The sequence below is a fragment of the Rattus norvegicus genome, chromosome 4 (genome assembly GCF_021556685.1).
Source record: "Rattus norvegicus strain SHRSP/BbbUtx chromosome 4, alternate assembly SHRSP_T2T, whole genome shotgun sequence".
Taxonomy (NCBI): Eukaryota; Metazoa; Chordata; class Mammalia; order Rodentia; family Muridae; genus Rattus; species Rattus norvegicus.
In genome coordinates this window covers 70,884,926-70,902,977 of record NC_141537.1, presented here as the reverse complement: position 1 = coordinate 70,902,977, position 18,052 = coordinate 70,884,926, and positions in this window count along the sequence as shown.

Genomic DNA, 18,052 nt, shown 5'->3' with positions numbered 1-18,052 from the left:
AAAATTATTAAAATGTCAGACAGTGTTGTAGTGTAAATATGAAAGAGGACTTCTCCTTGTAGGGTAGCAGTCTCATGAATTTAGTTTCGGGGTAGCCCATATTTTGTGGCGGGCAAGTTCACATTGTCTTTTAGTCTTTTGGGTTATGAGGAGTGAGAATATCCTGTGCTCTTTTTCCTTGTTTTTTTTTTTCTTATAATGTGTGAATGCGTAGAGGTTCCTCTTTATTGGCCACCATTTTCTAACTGGCATGAAAGGTAGCATTAGGCATGAGGTGAAACCATATCCTTCCCATAGACTATTTTTGTGCAAAAAGGATGTGGTTGTGTAGAGCTGTGGATAAACTGCTGGCACAGAAGTACACAGATGTGTGGTTAGTTTTAGCAGACTCCAGAATCAGGGAGAAATTCTCCCTTTTCTTCCGAGAGACCTTGTATCCTTTATGGATGTCTCCTTCACTGTTACTATCAACATCATATGAGAGGTAAATCAGCCGTAGCCCCAGATCTGGGTCTTGTCGATACCAGTACATGCGTTCATGTTTCATGTCCTGTACACATTCCAGCAAAACATTCTTTCCCACTCTTTTGATGAGGTTTCTTGGCATCTGTGTTACATTCATGTCCACAAGGCCTGTTAGTGAAAAAGAGGGAGTGATGACAAGATAACCAAGAACCCTGATATTAGAAAAGTCTGTTAGGCAAGGCATAGAAGAAATAGAATGCAGTTTGCCCTCATTGCCAAGGACATACCAATTTCCAGGACTCACCTGTTCCCAGGAAACATAGCACCACAGCTGAGAGAAGCCTAACTCTCATGGCAGTTTTGAGGAAAGTGTGCATCCTTTGGTTGCTCTAGATTGAGTACTTATGATGTCATAGTTCTTGACTACACCCACGAGATCTCCTTATTTGTGTAGATTAGAATATATGCAGGTGTCAAGAGAGGAAAGAGGGCATCATGAATGTGTCTTTCTGTGTGTGCATGCCTATTGCACATGTATGAGGAATAATACTGTACATGTTTGGGAGAGCACTGGTTGAGTCTTTTGAAAGTATTCAATTTTAGATACTTGAAATTGTTGCCATTCTGCATTCATAGACAGAGGTAATTTTAATTGATATCTTTCAATATGTAATTAGCTAATTCCTCTCACAAAGAATTTTGTTTTCTTTATGCTCCACTGGTAGTAATAACAACAATGGTGTAAATATCATTTAGAGGATTGCTAAGAAGGCTGATGGGGAAAGTGGTACAGCAAAAGTATATCATGGAGAAGCAGAAATGTGTGAGTTACAGGAAAATAATTTGGGATTTTTATTGGTTATTTTACTTATTTACATATTTTATTTACAAATGTTGTCCCCCTTCCTGGTTTCTCCTCCGCAAACTTCCCATCCCATCCCCCCTTCTTTTCACCTTTATGAGGGTGCTCCTCCACCCATTCACTGACTACTTCCTCACCACTCTATCATCCCCCTACGCTGGGGCACTGAGCCTCCACAGGACCAAGTGCCTCCCCTCCCACTGATACCACATAAGGCCATCCTTTGCTACATATGTAGCTGGAGCCATGGATCCTTCCAGTTATTCTCTTTGGTTGGTACTTTATTTCCTGGGAGCTCTGGATGGTTCAGTTAGTTGATGTTGTTCTTCCCATGGGGATGTAATCCTCGTCAGCTCCTTCAGTCCTTCTCCTAGCATTTCCATTGGGGTCCCCAGGCTCAATAAAATATTTGGCTATAAGTATCTGCATCTCTATTGGTCAGGGGCTGGCAGAACCTGTCAGGGTATTGCCATACCAGGCTTCTCTCAGCAAGTGTTTCTTGGCATCAGCAATAGTGTCTGGGTTTGGTGTCTGCAGATGGGATGGATCCCTAGGTGAGGTGGTCTCTGGGTGGCCTTTCCTTCAGTCTTTGCTCCATTTTTTGTCCCTGTATTTCCTTTAGATAGAAGCAATTCTGGGTTACTATTTTTGAGATAGTTGGATGGGTCCATCCCTCACCTGGGGGCCATGTCTATCTACTGGAAGGTGACACTGCAGGTTCTATATCCCCTTCCTTGGGTCTTTCAGCTAATGTCATCCCCATTGGGTCTTGCTTCCCTGCTATCTTGGACTTTCTAATGGCTACTCCCATTTCCCCAATACCCACTGCTACTTATTTCTATTCAATGTCCTGACCATGTGTACTTCTCTCCTGACCCTTCCCATACCTGATCCTGACCTCCATTTTCCACCCCCCTCCTCTCTCCCTCCCTGGTTCCTGACTCTCTTTATCTCCTGTGATTATTTTCCCCCCATCTAAGGAGGATTGAAGCATTTACTTCCTTCTTCTTGAGCTTCATATAGTCTGTTGGCTGTAACATGGGTATTCTGAACTTTATGGGTTAATATCCACTTATCAGTGAGAACATATCATGTGTGTTCTTTTGTGTCTTGGTTACTTCACTCAGGATGATATTTTCTTTTTTTTTTTTTTGAATTTATTTATTTATTTATTTATTTTTTTTTTATTAACTTGAGTATTTCTTATATACATTTCGAGTGTTATTCCCTTTCCCGGTTTCCGGGCAAACATCCCCCTCCCCCCTCCCCTTCCTTATGGGTGTTCCACTCCCAACCCTCCCCCCATTGCCGCCCTCCCCCCATAGACTAGTTCACTGTGGGTTCAGTCTTAGCAGGACCCAGGGCTTCCCCTTCCACTGGTGCTCTTACTAGGATATTCGTTGCTACCTATGGGGTCAGAGTCCAGGGTCAGTCCATGTATAGTCTTTAGGTAGTGGCTTAGTCCCTGGAAGCTCTGGTTGCTTGGCATTGTTGTACTTTTGGGGTCTCGAGCCCCTTCAAGCTCTTCCAGTTCTTTCTCTGATTCCTTCAATAGGGGACCTATTCTCAGTTCAGTGGTTTGCTGCTGGCATTCGCCTCTATATTTGCTGTATTCTGGCTGTGTCTCTCAGGAGCGATCTACATCCGGCTCCTGTCGGTCTGCACTTCTTTGCTTCATCCATCTTGTCTAATTGGGTGGCTGTATATGTATGGGCCACATGTGGGGCAGGCTCTGAATGGGTGTTCCTTCAGTCTCTGTTTTAATCTTTGCCTCTCCCTTCCCTGCCAAGGGTATTCTTTTTCCTCATTTAAAGAAGGAGTGAAGCATTCACATTTTGATCATCCGTCTTGAGTTTCGTTTGTTCTAGGGATCTATGGTAATTCAAGCATTTGGGCTAATAGCCACTTATCAATGAGTGCATACCATGTATGTCTTTCTGTGATTGGGTTAGCTCACTCAGGATGATATTTTCCAGTTCCAACCATTTGCCTACGAATTTCATAAACTCGTTGTTTTTGATAGCTGAGTAATATTCCATTGTGTAGATGTACCACATTTTCTGTATCCATTCCTCTGTTGAAGGGCATCTGGGTTCTTTCCAGCTTCTGGCTATTATAAATAAGGCTGCGATGAACATAGTGGAGCACGTGTCTCTTTTATATGTTGAGGCATCTTTTGGGTATATGCCCAAGAGAGGTATAGCTGGATCATCAGGCAGTTCAATGTCCAATTTTCTGAGGAACCTCCAGACTGATTTCCAGAATGGTTTTACCAGTCTGCAATCCCAACAACAATGGAGGAGTGTTCCTCTTTCTCCACATCCTCGCCAGCATCTGCTGTCACCTGAGTTTTTGATCTTAGCCAATCGCACTGGTGTGAGGTGAAATCTCAGGGTTGTTTTGATTTGCATTTCCCTTATGACTAAAGATGTTGAACATTTCTTTAGGTGTTTCTCAGCCATTCGGCATTCCTCAGCTGTGAATTCTTTGTTTAGCTCTGAACCCCATTTTTTAATAGGGTTATTTGTTTCCCTGCGGTCTAACTTCTTGAGTTCTTTGTATATTTTGGAAATAAGGCCTCTATCTGTTGTAGGATTGGTAAAGATCTTTTCCCAATCTGTTGGTTGCCGTTTTGTCCTAACCACAGTGTCCTTTGCCTTACAGAAGCTTTGCAGTTTTATGAGATCCCATTTGTCGATTCTTGATCTTAGAGCATAAGCCATTGGTGTTTTGTTCAGGAAATTTTTTCCGGTGCCCATGTGTTCCAGATGCTTCCCTAGTTTTTCTTCTATTAGTTTGAGTGTGTCTGGTTTGATGTGGAGGTCCTTGATCCACTTGGACTTAAGCTTTGTACAGGGTGATAAGGATGGATCGATCTGCATTCTTCTACATGTTGCCCTCCAGTTGAACCAGCACCATTTGCTGAAAATACTATCTTTTCCATTGGATGGTTTTGGCTCCTTTGTCAAAAATCAAGTGACCATAGGTGTGTGGGTTCATTTCTGGGTCTTCAATTCTATTCCATTGGTCTATCTGTCTGTCTCTGTACCAATACCATGCAGTTTTTATCACTATTGCTCTGTAATACTGCTTGAGTTCAGGGATAGTGATTCCCCCTGAAGTCCTTTTATTGTTGAGGATAGCTTTAGCTATCCTGGGTTTTTTGTTATTCCAGATGAATTTGCAAATTGTTCTGTCTAACTCTTTGAAGAATTGGATTGGTATTTTGATGGGGATTGCATTGAATCTGTAGATTGCTTTTGGTAAAATGGCCATTTTTACCATATTAATCCTGCCAATCCATGAGCATGGGAGATCTTTCCATCTTCTGAGGTCTTCTTCAATTTCTTTCCTCAGTGTCTTGAAGTTCTTATTGTACAGATCTTTTACTTGCTTGGTTAAAGTCACACCGAGGTACTTTATATTATTTGGGTCTATTATGAAGGGTGTCGTTTCCCTAATTTCTTTCTCGGCTTGTTTCTCTTTTGTATAGAGGAAGGCAACTGATTTATTTGAGTTAATTTTATACCCAGCCACTTTGCTGAAGTTGTTTATCAGCTTTAGTAGTTCTCTGGTGGAACTTTTGGGATCACTTAAATATACTATCATGTCATCTGCAAATAGTGATATTTTGACCTCTTCTTTTCCGATCTGTATCCCTTTGATCTCCTTTTGTTGCCTGATTGCTCTGGCTAGAACTTCAAGAACTATATTGAATAAGTAGGGAGAGAGTGGGCAGCCTTGTCTAGTCCCTGATTTTAGTGGGATTGCTTCAAGTTTCTCTCCATTTAGTTTAATGTTAGCAACTGGTTTGCTGTATATGGCTTTTACTATGTTTAGGTATGGGCCTTGAATTCCTATTCTTTCCAGGACTTTTATCATGAAGGGGTGTTGAATTTTGTCAAATGCTTTCTCAGCATCTAATGAAATGATCATGTGGTTCTGTTCTTTCAGTTTGTTTATATAATGGATCACGTTGATGGTTTTCCGTATATTAAACCATCCCTGCATGCCTGGGATGAAGCCTACTTGATCATGGTGGATGATTGTTTTGATGTGCTCTTGAATTCGGTTTGCCAGAATTTTATTGAGTATTTTTGCGTCGATATTCATAAGGGAAATTGGTCTGAAGTTCTCTTTCTTTGTTGTGTCTTTGTGTGGTTTAGGTATAAGAGTAATTGTGGCTTCATAGAAGGAATTCGGTAGGGCTCCATCTGTTTCAATTTTGTGGAATAGTTTGGATAATATTGGTATGAGGTCTTCTATGAAGGTTTGATAGAATTCTGCACTAAACCCGTCTGGACCTGGGCTCTTTTTGGTTGGGAGACCTTTAATGACTGCTTCTATTTCCTTAGGAGTTATGGGGTTGTTTAACTGGTTTTTCTGTTCCTGATTTAACTTCGATACCTGGTATCTGTCTAGGAAATTGTCCATTTCCTGAAGATTTTCAAATTTTGTTGAATATAGGTTTTTATAGTAAGATCTGATGATTTTTTGAATTTCCTCCAAATCTGTAGTTATGTCTCCCTTTTCATTTCTGATTTTGTTAATTTGGACACACTCTCTGTGTCCTCTCATTAGTCTGGCTAAGGGTTTATCTATCTTGTTGATTTTCTCAAAGAACCAACTTTTGGTTCTGTTGATTCTTTCTATGGTCCTTTTTGTTTCTACTTGGTTGATTTCAGCTCTGAGTTTGATTATTTCCTGCCTTCTACTCCTCCTGGGTGTATTTGCTTCTTTTTGTTCTAGAGCTTTTAGGTGTGCTGTCAAGCTGCTGACATATGCTCTTTCCTGTTTCTTTCTGCAGGCACTCAGCGCTATGAGTTTTCCTCTTAGCACAGCTTTCATTGTGTCCCATAAGTTTGAGTATGTTGTATCTTCATTTTCATTAAATTCTAAAAAGTTTTTAATTTCTTTCTTTATTTCTTCCTTGACCAGGTTATCATTGAGTAGAGCATTGTTCAATTTCCACGTATATGTGGGCATTCTTCCCTTATTGTTATTGAAGACCAGTTTTAGGCCGTGGTGGTCCGATAGCACGCATTGGATTATTTCTATCTTTCTGTACCTGTTGAGGCCCGTTTTTTGACCAATTATATGGTCAATTTTGGAGAAAGTACCATGAGGAGCTGAGAAGAAGGTATATCCTTTTGCTTTAGGATAGAATGTTCTATAAATATCCGTTAAGTCCATTTGGCTCATGACTTCTCTTAGTCTGTCTACATCACTGTTTAATTTCTGTTTCCATGATCTGTCCATTGATGAGAGTGGGGTGTTGAAATCTCCCACTATTATTGTGTGAGGTGCAATGTGTGTTTTGAGCTTTAGTAAGGTTTCTTTTACATATGTAGGTGCCCTTGTATTTGGGGCATAGATATTTAGGATTGAGAGTTCATCTTGGTTGATTTTTCCTTTGATGAATATGAAGTGTCCTTCCTTATCTTTTTTGATGACTTTTAGTTGGAAATTGATTTTATTTGATATTAGAATGGCTACTCCAGCTTGCTTCTTCTGACCATTTGCTTGGAAAGTTGTTTTCCAGCCTTTCACTCTGAGGTAGTGTCTGTCTTTGTCTCTGAGGTGTGTTTCCTGTAGGCAGCAGAATGCAGGGTCCTCGTTGCGTATCCAGTTTGTTAATCTATGTCTTTTTATTGGGGAGTTGAGGCCATTGATATTGAGAGATATTAAGGAATAGTGATTATTGCTTCCCGTTATATTCATATTTGATGTGAGGTTATGTTTGTGTGCTTTCATTCTCTTTGTTTTGTTGCCAAGACGATTAGTTTCTTGCTTCTTCTAGGGTATAGCTTGCCTCCTTATGTTGGGCTTTACCATTTATTATCCTTTGTAGTGCTGGATTTGTAGAAAGATATTGTGTAAATTTGGTTTTGTCATGGAATATCTTGGTTTCTCCATCAATGTTAATTGAGAGTTTTGCTGGATACAGTAATCTGGGCTGGCATTTGTGTTCTCTTAGGGTCTGTATAACATCAGTCCAGGATCTTCTGGCCTTCATAGTTTCTGGCGAGAAGTCTGGTGTGATTCTGATAGGTCTCCCTTTATATGTTACTTGACCTTTTTCCCTTACTGCTTTTAATATTCTTTCTTTATTTTGTGCGTTTGGTGTTTTGACAATTATGTGACGGGAGGTGTTTCTTTTCTGGTCCAATCTATTTGGAGTTCTGTAGGCTTCCTGTATGTCTATGGGTATCTCTTTTTTTAGGTTAGGGAAGTTTTCTTCTATGATTTTGTTGAAGATATTTACTGGTCCTTTGAGCTGGGAGTCTTCACTCTCTTCTATACCTATTATCCTTAGGTTTGATCTTCTCATTGAGTCCTGGATTTCCTGTATGTTTTGGACCAGTAGCTTTTTCCGCTTTACATTATCTTTGACAGTTGAGTCAATGATTTCTATGGAATCTTCTGCTCCTGAGATTCTCTCTTCCATCTCTTGTATTCTGTTGGTGAAGCTTGTATCTACAGCTCCTTGTCTCTTCTTTTGGTTTTCTATATCCAGGGTTGTTTCCATGTGTTCTTTCTTGATTGCTTCTATTTCCATTTTTAATTCCTTCAACTGTTTGATTGTGTTTTCCTGGAATTCTTTCAGGGATTTTTGCGATTCCTCTCTGTAGGCTTTTACTTGTTTATTAATGTTTTCCTGTGCTTCCCTAAGTGTGTTCAGGTCTTTCCTGAAGTCCTCCAGCATCATGATCAAATATGATTTTGAAACTAGATCTTGCTTTTCTGGTGTGTTTGGATATTCCATGTTTGTTTTGGTGGGAGAATTGGGCTCCGATGATGGCATGTAGTCTTGGTTTCTGTTGCTTGGGTTCCTGCGCTTGCCTCTCGCCATCAGATTATCTCTAGTGTTACTTTGTTCTGCTATTTCTGACAGTGGCTAGACTGTCCTATAAGCCTGTGTGTCAGGAGTGCTGTATACCTGTTTTCCTCTCTTTCAGTCAGTTATGGGGACAGAGTGTTCTGCTTTCGGGCGTGTAGTTTTTCCTCTCTACAGGTCTTCAGCTGTTCCTGTGGGCCTGTGTCTTGAGTTCACCAGGCAGCTTTCTTGCAGCAGAAAATTTGGTCTTACCTGTGGTCCCGAGGCTCAGGTTTGCTCGTGGGGTGCTGTCCAGGGGCTCTCTGCAGCGGCAGCAACCAGGAAGACCTGTGCCGCCCCTTCCGGGAGCTTCAGTGCACCAGGGTTCCAGATGGTCTTTGGCTTTTTCCTCTGGCGTCCGAGATGTGTGTGCAGGGAGCAGTCTCTTCTGGTTTCCCAGGCCTGTCTGCCTCTCTGAAGGTTTAGCTCTCCCTCCCACGGGATTTGGGTGCAGAGAACTGTTTATCCGGTCTGTTTCCTTCAGGGTCCGGCGGTGTCTCCGGCAGGGGTCCTGCCGCTCCTGGGCCCTCCCCCACGGGAGCCCAGAGGCCTTATACAGTTTCCTCTTGGGCCAGGGATGTGGGCAGGGGTGAGCAGTGTTGGTGGTCTCTTCCGCTCTGCAGCCTCAGGAGTGCCCACCTGACCAGGCGGTTGGGTCTCTCTCTCACCGGGTCTGGGAGCAGAGAGCTGCTGCGGGCCGGGATCCGCGGGTAGGATGATATTTTCTAATTACATCCATTTGTCTGTGAATTTCTGGAAGCCATTATTTTTAATAGCTGAGAAGTATTCTACTGTGTAAATGTACCACGTTTTCTGTATCCATTCTTCTGTTGATGGACATCTAGGTTGTTTCCAGGTTTTGGCTATTATAAATAAGGCTGCTATAATCATAGTGGAGCATGTGTCCTTGTATACTTTGAAGCATCTTTTGGGCATATGCCCAGTAGTGGTGTAGCTGGGTCATTGGATAAAACTATTTCCTATGTTCTGAGAAACCTAGGCAAATAATTTGGAAAGGATACCTAAAATGTTTGTTTTTGTCAAATGCCAGAAGTTTCCAGCATGGCTCAATGACTCCAAGCAACATCTATGCAAAGCTTGACATAGTCTGCAATGTACAGTGTAGTCTGACATGTTTAAGTGAAAATAGTTATACTAATATTCAAATGAGCTCTTATACACAGATAAATGAAAGAAAGCTTTTGTAGTCTCTGCATACTACTCTGTAGAAAGGATGTCTTACTGGGAAGGGACTGAAGGATACTGGGGGAATTAAAGCTGATTCTGTTATAGGATCCAGATTGATGAGTCCCAGTTGGAAAACCCAACAAGAAATAGTGGAAAGAAAACACTGACAGATGCAGTGATTCTCAGTCTGGGGGTTGCAACTCCCTCCGTGACCATCAGATATCCTGCATATCGATATGATATTTATGTTATAATTCATAACAGTAATAAAATAATAGTTATGAAGTAGCAACAAAATAATTGTATAATTGTGGGTCACCACAACATGAGGAACTGTATTACAGAATCACAGCATTGGAACATTGGAGAACTACCTAGATTCTAAGCTAAAATGGCTTATTATTGCCCCTACTATGGATGCACGTGAGACTTCAAATGTATTCCTTTGCAGGGACATAGGTGCTTCTTTTCTGAGGGGACAGTATTTTTCCCCCGGTAAAGACAGAGTTCAAGAGTCACCTCTTCCTTGGCAACAGCAATTTTTGTACATTGATGATGTGACTTTCAGGGTTGTGGTTATAGTAAAGGAAAGAGGGTCTACACATTGAGAGTATAGGAGGAAAACGTAAGTCTTATTTTAAGAAATCACATATCTCTTAAAGGCTTGCACTTACTTAGTACTCTGGGACTAAGCAAATAATTGGTTAAATAGTGCCCTATGTCAGGATCCACCATCTAGGTCAATGTACATATTCTGTTTGCATCACAGAATCATCATCTGTCTTGATGATATCCAACAAGTGACTCAGTTAAACTGTGAACATGGATATTAAGGACAAAATACAGAGAATGTAGGAAGGATAGTAGTGTACATGCATAAGAGCTAGTAAATGTAAGGTCTGTCCTATGAAGTGCAATATCATACCGCTGACTTGCCTATTTTAAGAAGACAAATGCTACACAACAGAGCATACTATGGCCATCCATTGTGGGTAAATTCCTTAGGGGCTTGTGTGTTTATGCTAGCTTTGCTCAGATTGTAATAAGAAAACACAGCAGAGAGCTCATCACTCTGTTAGAAAATCACTCAACCCATCAGGATGCCTAGAGGAGTCTTCTTGGAGGAAAGCATGTGTCCAATATTACGTGAGGAAATCATCACTTAGAGAGGTGATCTGGCAGAAGACTATCTCCAATAGAGTGAGGACTGAATTAGAATCGGGCACACTTTGGGGCTGGAGAAGAAGAAATTTCTGTGCGAGAATGCAGGCAGGCAGAGTAGCTAAAGGAAAGCAGAAGTTTGTATCAGAAAAAGGGATGTGGACTTACAAGCTCACAAAACAAATGACACAAGATAGTTCAGTGAAGAAACTGTAAGACTTGTCAGCTCAGGTGAGATAACAGCTGTCAAGCAGGTATTCTGAGTGACTAGTTGAGGGGTGGTCAAAGGAATCCAGGGAGAGATTTTACAATAATAGCAAGAATGAAGAATATTAGTAAAAGTTACAAGGCATTTAATACTTAGAGGTGTGCAAAACATGGCTATGGATTTGGTGTGGAAAAACATCAGAGGGCAGTGAACTGTCAGCTTGCACATTAGTGAATGACAAAGTTTCATTTCATAAATGACTCAGAATATGACATTCCCACTCACACACAGGAAAAAACTGTCAATAATAATAATAAAACTAGCAAGATGGGAAGCCTCCAATTTATTAGAAGCAGCTCCTTGAGCAGCAGCTCCACTGTATCTGAAGATTAAAGTCCAACAGAAAGAAAAGAACTCAGTGGTAAAATGGCACTCTGGACCTAATGCAAGGAACTGGTTCTGAGTTATGAAAGGCTCTGAGGTATAAGAAGTTAGGAACTAGAGCATAGAAGGAAAGTGTATTGCTGAGAATCTTTGAGGCTGGGGAGCGGTAGAGGGGTTTCCACGGCTCTTGGCATTCGGAAAAGGTGTTCCTTTCTCTGCACTAGAGTAGGGCCTCCTGAGGGAAGAGGCTTCTTACTCATTTTGGGTGTCCTTTTTGTGCAAACAACAGGTGGATGTGCAGTGTTACACACACTGATGGCACAGAGGTGCAAATGTGCCTGGTTGATGCTGGTAGATTGCAATGTGAGAGGAAAGGTCACTTTTTTCTTTTCTAGAGATGATATATCCATCAGAGACTTCTTCCTTGTTCATAATATCAATGTTAATTGAGTAATAAACCAGTTTTAGATTCAGACATGAGTCTTATCTATGCCAAAACATAAAGGCATGACTCATTCTCGGAACAAGTTATTTTCAACTTCTTCCCGGTATCTGTGATGAGGTGTCTAAGGATTTGGCTTCTGTGGAGACTATTAATGAAGAAGATGGAGGTTGAGACAGCCACTTGGGTGAAAAGAGCTGATGTTGAGGACTTCAAGAGAAGATCTGAGCTTTGGTCTACAAGCCGTAGGCACAGGTCACTTAAGTGTTTCATAGGAACACTTGTTCATAGGAGATAAAGGATCACACAGGTTAAGATTGACCATGGCAATATCAAAATATAACCCCTGCCTCAGTTAGCCACAAGGCCGCCAATAGCATATGTGATGCTTCTCCCTCTTTTAAGTACTTGGATGCTAGAAACATTTGAGATAGGAAAGCTGCTTCCCATTCTGCAGCAATTTGGTGAGTACGCAGGCATTAAAACAGCCTTTTCCATTCATGCCACATCCTCAGTTTCTTTAAGGCCATGTGTCTGTATACATGTGCCATGTTTTTGTATTAGCACGCTCTTGTAAAAATTGTCAAATATTTATGTATTTTAGATCCTCACGATATGAACTGTAATAATGTGTGACTATCACCTAGAAATGTGAGAACAGAAAGCTTACTCTGCTATCAAAACAGCATTTTATTTTTAGAAGCTATTTCTATGCTGCAGGAAAGATTCCAAGCATCTTCCTTAGCCGCCTCACTGACGTGTTTTCTTAGTCACTGTCTTTTAAAAGATGCAAAGGTGTAAAAACTTAGTCAAATTCCCACCACAGATTATTTTACCATCATGTGTCCCATTCAAAATCTTAGAACACTTAACTCCTGCTCTTTAGCAGATGAGAATTAGTTGGTAGTTCTTGCCAGAGCTCGCCTGCCTGGTATTTATTATATGTTTCTTGCTTTTCTTCTTCCCTCTTGTATTCCAGAAGAGTCTGGTGGAATACATAGCATGTTTGGGTTCCCCCTCTTTCTTTTTCTTTTTCTTTTTCTTTTAACTAAACTATAGGAGTTCAGAAGAAGGCTTGGTGGTGAAGAGCACAGTTGAGGATGTTCCAGAGTTACCTACAAGATAACTCACAATTGTGTGAAACTCTAGTCCTAGGGAATCTGATGACATCTTCTCTCCACCACTGCATCACTGCCACCAGGCAGCCATGTGGTACACACACACAAGCACACATGCAGGCACACATGCACACACACACTCAAACATATGTATACACACGCACATGCACACACACATACAGGCACAGTTATACACAAACACACATAGATTTGAAATAATAATAATAATAATAATAATAATAATAATAATAATAATAATAAATGAAATAATATCTAATGGGTAAGATATATTTATGGAAAATGATGGCCTAAGAGGAATATGATCAAGCACATATACTTATATAAAATATACTTATGTCACTAATTGCTACATACAATCAATAAGTCAAATTACTAGATACAGGAAAGGAAAGTGGCATGTATTTACAATATGAAATGTGCTCTTTTGATAATAATGTGCCTTTGAGCTTCTCTTGTGCTGTGTTAGAAATAAAGCATTTCGGGGATAGGAAGAAATACAAGATGATTCTCCATCCTTCCTAAGGCTTCATCCACAGCCAGAGCTTCCTTGAGGGTTCCAGAATTTTACTGAATTGTTTCATCAAAGTTGTAGGCCTTCATTCTAGTTTTTAGGGCTATGACATTTGCTCTCAGACACATCCACAGTAGTAAGTACAGCCACATCAGTTTTCATTCCACAGTAGCGAGAGAAGAATGGCTGTTGTTACATCATGTCTAAAGAATAGATTTTCTTTTCTGAGTTCTCTACAGTCTCTTTCTGGAAGAGATCATGGAGAACAAGTTTGATTTAGCTTCAGAAAATTCTCCATGTAATTTAGATGTTCCCAGTGAAAGGAAAGTAGTTTCTTAACTCAAAAGTTCTCTGAAGAAAAGAATTTCCTATTACCTAGAATACTTTGACACCAAAATGGTACAGTGAGAAATCTGACCCTGTACCCCCACACATCATGTTACACCCTCGCTTATTAGGCATGTTTTGTGTATTATACTTCCAATTTTATCACTTTTCCTTAAAGACATTTTATATTAGATAGAAAATAAAAGACAAAACAGATAGTAACTGTTTCTGTCTTCCTATCCTGTGCTAATTAAGTTAGTCCCTCAGATACATCCCTTCCCTGCCTTTTGCCTTCAACCCTGAAGCTTCACTTGTATCTTTCCTTTTCTGTGTTAATCAAGGCACTGAGATGATGCTGTTGGTTTGAGTCCTGATGCTTTTAAGATAGGAGGAAGTTGTGTACTTCCTACTCTTGGTACCGTCTTTCATCTGATCTGTTCTACCCAAGCCCACCAGAGTCCTAAATCTGTGGGACCAATTCCACTTTAAGTACATCGCAGGCTTTTATGTCTTTAACAACAAGATCTAAAGAAATAGTTATCTCTTTCTCCCTTTTGCATTCTAATGTCATGCGTACTACCCCGTTCTCCCTGTTTTTCTTTCACTTTTCAACTTTGCTATCTGTATCTGTTATATTCTTCCTCCTTCAAGGCACAACTCTAGGCCTTGTTTCTTATTTACCCACATTGGGTAAAATATCTTCACAAAACACTAAGCTTGTATCTCATCCTCAACAGAGGGGCCATTTATAAAACCTGTGTATGGGAACACATGTTTTACACTTCAACTACACAGCTATCTTTTCTTTTGCATGATTTTGAGTCCACGTATGGACTAACAAAATTATCATAATAGAGTCCCAGCCACTTTACTCTCAAGCCATTTCAGTTCTGAAAGGTATACTCTGCCAAATATCACCTTGTTCTCTACCTCTAAACCTTGAGAATCCAAATTAAAAACGTTTTAAAAATTATGCATATATCGAACTTTGTCACACTCACATTATTTGAAATGCGATGTGTATATTACAGAATATGCTAGTGCCCTCTAGTGGAATATCACAGTGAATATCACTTGAACCAAGTTAAAGCCTAAACTATGAAATCTGTGAATATACATAAGTTTGCAGAAGTCACTGAAGCTGTTGATAAGCAGATCTTGGTATTGGGAGAACATCCTTGAGATCCAGGTGGTCAAAATCTGATCATACAAGTCCTTAAAAGAAGAGAACCTTTCTTAGTTATATTTCAAGGGAGCCATCATTACATAGAAGAGGGTCAGATAGATGGAATGTGGGTTCTTCCCTCAATCTCTCAGAAAGGACCACAGTTTTCCTTCTACAGATTTTCAGTCAGGTGCGAATAGGCTGAGATTGTGTCATTATAAGACCCAAGCTATATATTAATTTGTATTTGTCTGCAAAAGTTGGTATGATTAGGAAGGCAAGAAACCTGGGAGTAGGGTATGGTTAGGAAGGGGAGAAGAGAGAGAACGGGGATAACTGAAGACTGGGAAGATCTTTGTATGTGGGCGGCTTCTCTGAGTTAGGTAATGGGCACTGTGAACTTACATTTGTAAATTTTTGCCCAGAAAAGATTGGCTACATTGATAAACTAGCACAGAGAAATCCAAGCGCCTTCTTACTGTTGGAAGATTAAAATGTCTAGGGTGATAGTTCTTTTTCTGTGTTTTGGTGGTGATGTAGATTCAACACAGGATCTCACGCACTCTAGCTAAGTGCTTTACTTCTGATTCATACTCCAAGACCCCACTGTTTTTATGAGAAATATTACACTCACCCAGGACATCACTTCCAATGATGACAATTTTAGAGAAATAATAAATAAGCTTTGTGCCCTGTCCTAGATCTATTCGCTTTGATATCCTGAAAACATGTCGGAGCAGCATGTTTATAGCTCCTCTGAGCTAGGTCCTCAGTACCTACAGTTTGTTGAAGTCTATGAGGCCTGCGATAGAAGGGTATGGGAACCAACCAGAAATTCTACTAGAAACCCTATGTGAAGGCAAAAATTGACATGGGGAGACTCTGGGATCCTGAATTAACCACTCCTGACCCTAGAGGCCACACAAACCACAGTCCTCAGCACTGTCATTCCCATCAGTTCTTCTCTTAACAGAACTTCACTTACGTATGTATTTCTTAGGCCGATTCAATTCTGACGAAAGTCTTCTCCATTTCCGTCATACTCATGCATCTATTCTGACACGTCCTTGCTTGCCAAGCCATGTCTTCTTTAAGATAAGCACAGATCGTATTATAGGGACAGAGACAAATTTTTACATGTTTAAACTGGAATCCCATTCTTTGGCAATTGACTTGTGCAATGTGTGGTCAGGCTTTTGTAACTGGGTGTTGCTAGTTTACGAGCATCGACATAACAAAGTAGCACATTAAAGCACTGCTTTAAATGGCAGATGTTAAGTTTTCCATTTCAGATGGTGAGATCAAGGTGTCAGCTGAGCCAGTGTCCTCTGAGGCTTATCTTCTTGATTTGTAGATAAATATCCTTTCCCTGTCTTTTCTCAAGGACTTTCCTTCCTTTATATGTGCACTGATAATTTTGCATACAGGGTGTCACCCATGTGGCTTCATTTTACTTAATTACAGCTTCGAAGATACTATCTCCAAGCAAGTTGCCCTGTGATGCATTGGTTATAGACTTCATCGTTTAAGTATGGCAGACAGGTCCATCTTATCCTGTAACAATGGAATACAAAGAATTCCAACTTCATGGGTGTGTTAAAGCAATGATGATGAAATGAGTGAATTAGTAAAGAGGTTCAAGTTTTGTCGATCATATATTCTCAAAGTGCCATCGCACCGCTGCTTTGCTGATAATATTTTTGAAGTATTATCTCAGTGAGGATCCAGTGTTAAATTTTTTTAATTTATTTTTTAAGATTTTATTTTATTGTATATCAGTACACTGTAGCTGCCTTCAGATGCACCAGAAGAGGGCATCAGATCTCATTACAGATGGTTGTGAGCCACCATGTGGTTGCTGGGATTTGAACTCAGGACCTCAGGAAGAGCAGTCCGTGCTCTTAACCACTGAGCCATCTCTCCAGCCCCCTATCTCCTCAGTTCTGGGATGCATATATGAGCTATTTTATAGATGTGAAACTGGAGCCTGAGAGGGATGACTGCATTCCTGAAGTTATGAAGTGGCCAGTTTTGCTTGACTATAGATGCTTTATTCAACCACGGGTTTTGAATATTTCAGTATCTCTACTTACACACTTAGGTTGGGTGAGCAATAAATCTCTGATTTTAAAGAACTTTGGCTTTTCTATTTTTCTTATAGGAAATGCTTCCACATTGTCTCTATTTCAACACCTAAAATGTACCTAATATACCTTCCTCGATTGCTTGTTCCTTATCATATTTCATTTCCATGTGTTTAGCTTTACCTTGTCTGGCTTCCTATAAATGAGATGAATGTGTTTCCCCAGCAAGGTTGGCTCTTCTGACTGCCTACCTGTGATCCCATTATTAGCAGAAAAATCAGCTTGAAATCAGTGCCTGCTCTCTTTCAATTTTCTAGTTTTCTTTTGTTTTGCTTAAAAAAAAACGCAGCAGTTTCATTTCATTTTGTTTGACAGCCAAATATGTATTGTATAAAATTGATACCTTAAGTTCAAATAAATAAGAGTTTCTATTTACTGAGACTTTATCATTATTGTGTACAATTTGTAACTGTTCATCTACTTTTACCATTTATTTTCCCAAGTGATTGCTACAGAACCATCATTTGAAACTCCTGAGAGTTGCTATGTAAGCTACTTTCTTTTTACAAGGTGACTTTCTGTTTGTATGAGTGGAACAGCAGAAGGCAGTGGGTTTTCTTTTGAAACTCATAGTTACAGGAACCAAGCACATTCTAATCATCTGACTCTCAGAAGATTACATTTCCTGTCCTCTGTCTTACTGGGTAGCAGCTACATAGCAAAGGCTAACACATTGTCTACTGGCCACAGCCAACAAGAATGGAAGAGGGAATTGTTCCTATGAGAACCGTTCCTCTCTGAAGTAGACATGACTAGAAAGACACTGGATCAAATGTACATTTGATCTGCAATCAAGTGTTTTCAGAAATGGAACAGGCTAAAGCAGGAAACAAATAAAATTTGCTCTTAGAAGTGGCATTATCTGAAGGAAACCCTAGTTTGTCTCTTTGCCTTTCCTTGGACTACATCCCAGCACAGCTTCACCTTCTTTTGCTTTCCTGAAATGGGTTCTGAAATGGTTTTCTATGCCTAGTTTAATAAATCACTGTAAAACTGCTGTCATAAAACATTAATCACAAAGCTACCATGTTAAAAATTAAGTACAGTTCTTCCTGGGTTTACATGAAGAGGCAGGAAGAATTATCTTTCTCTTTGATTATCCATGGGAGAATCTGTTTCCTCACTTTTGCAATTCATAGACTATGAATTTCCAACCCTTCTCCCCACAGGAGTGGAGTT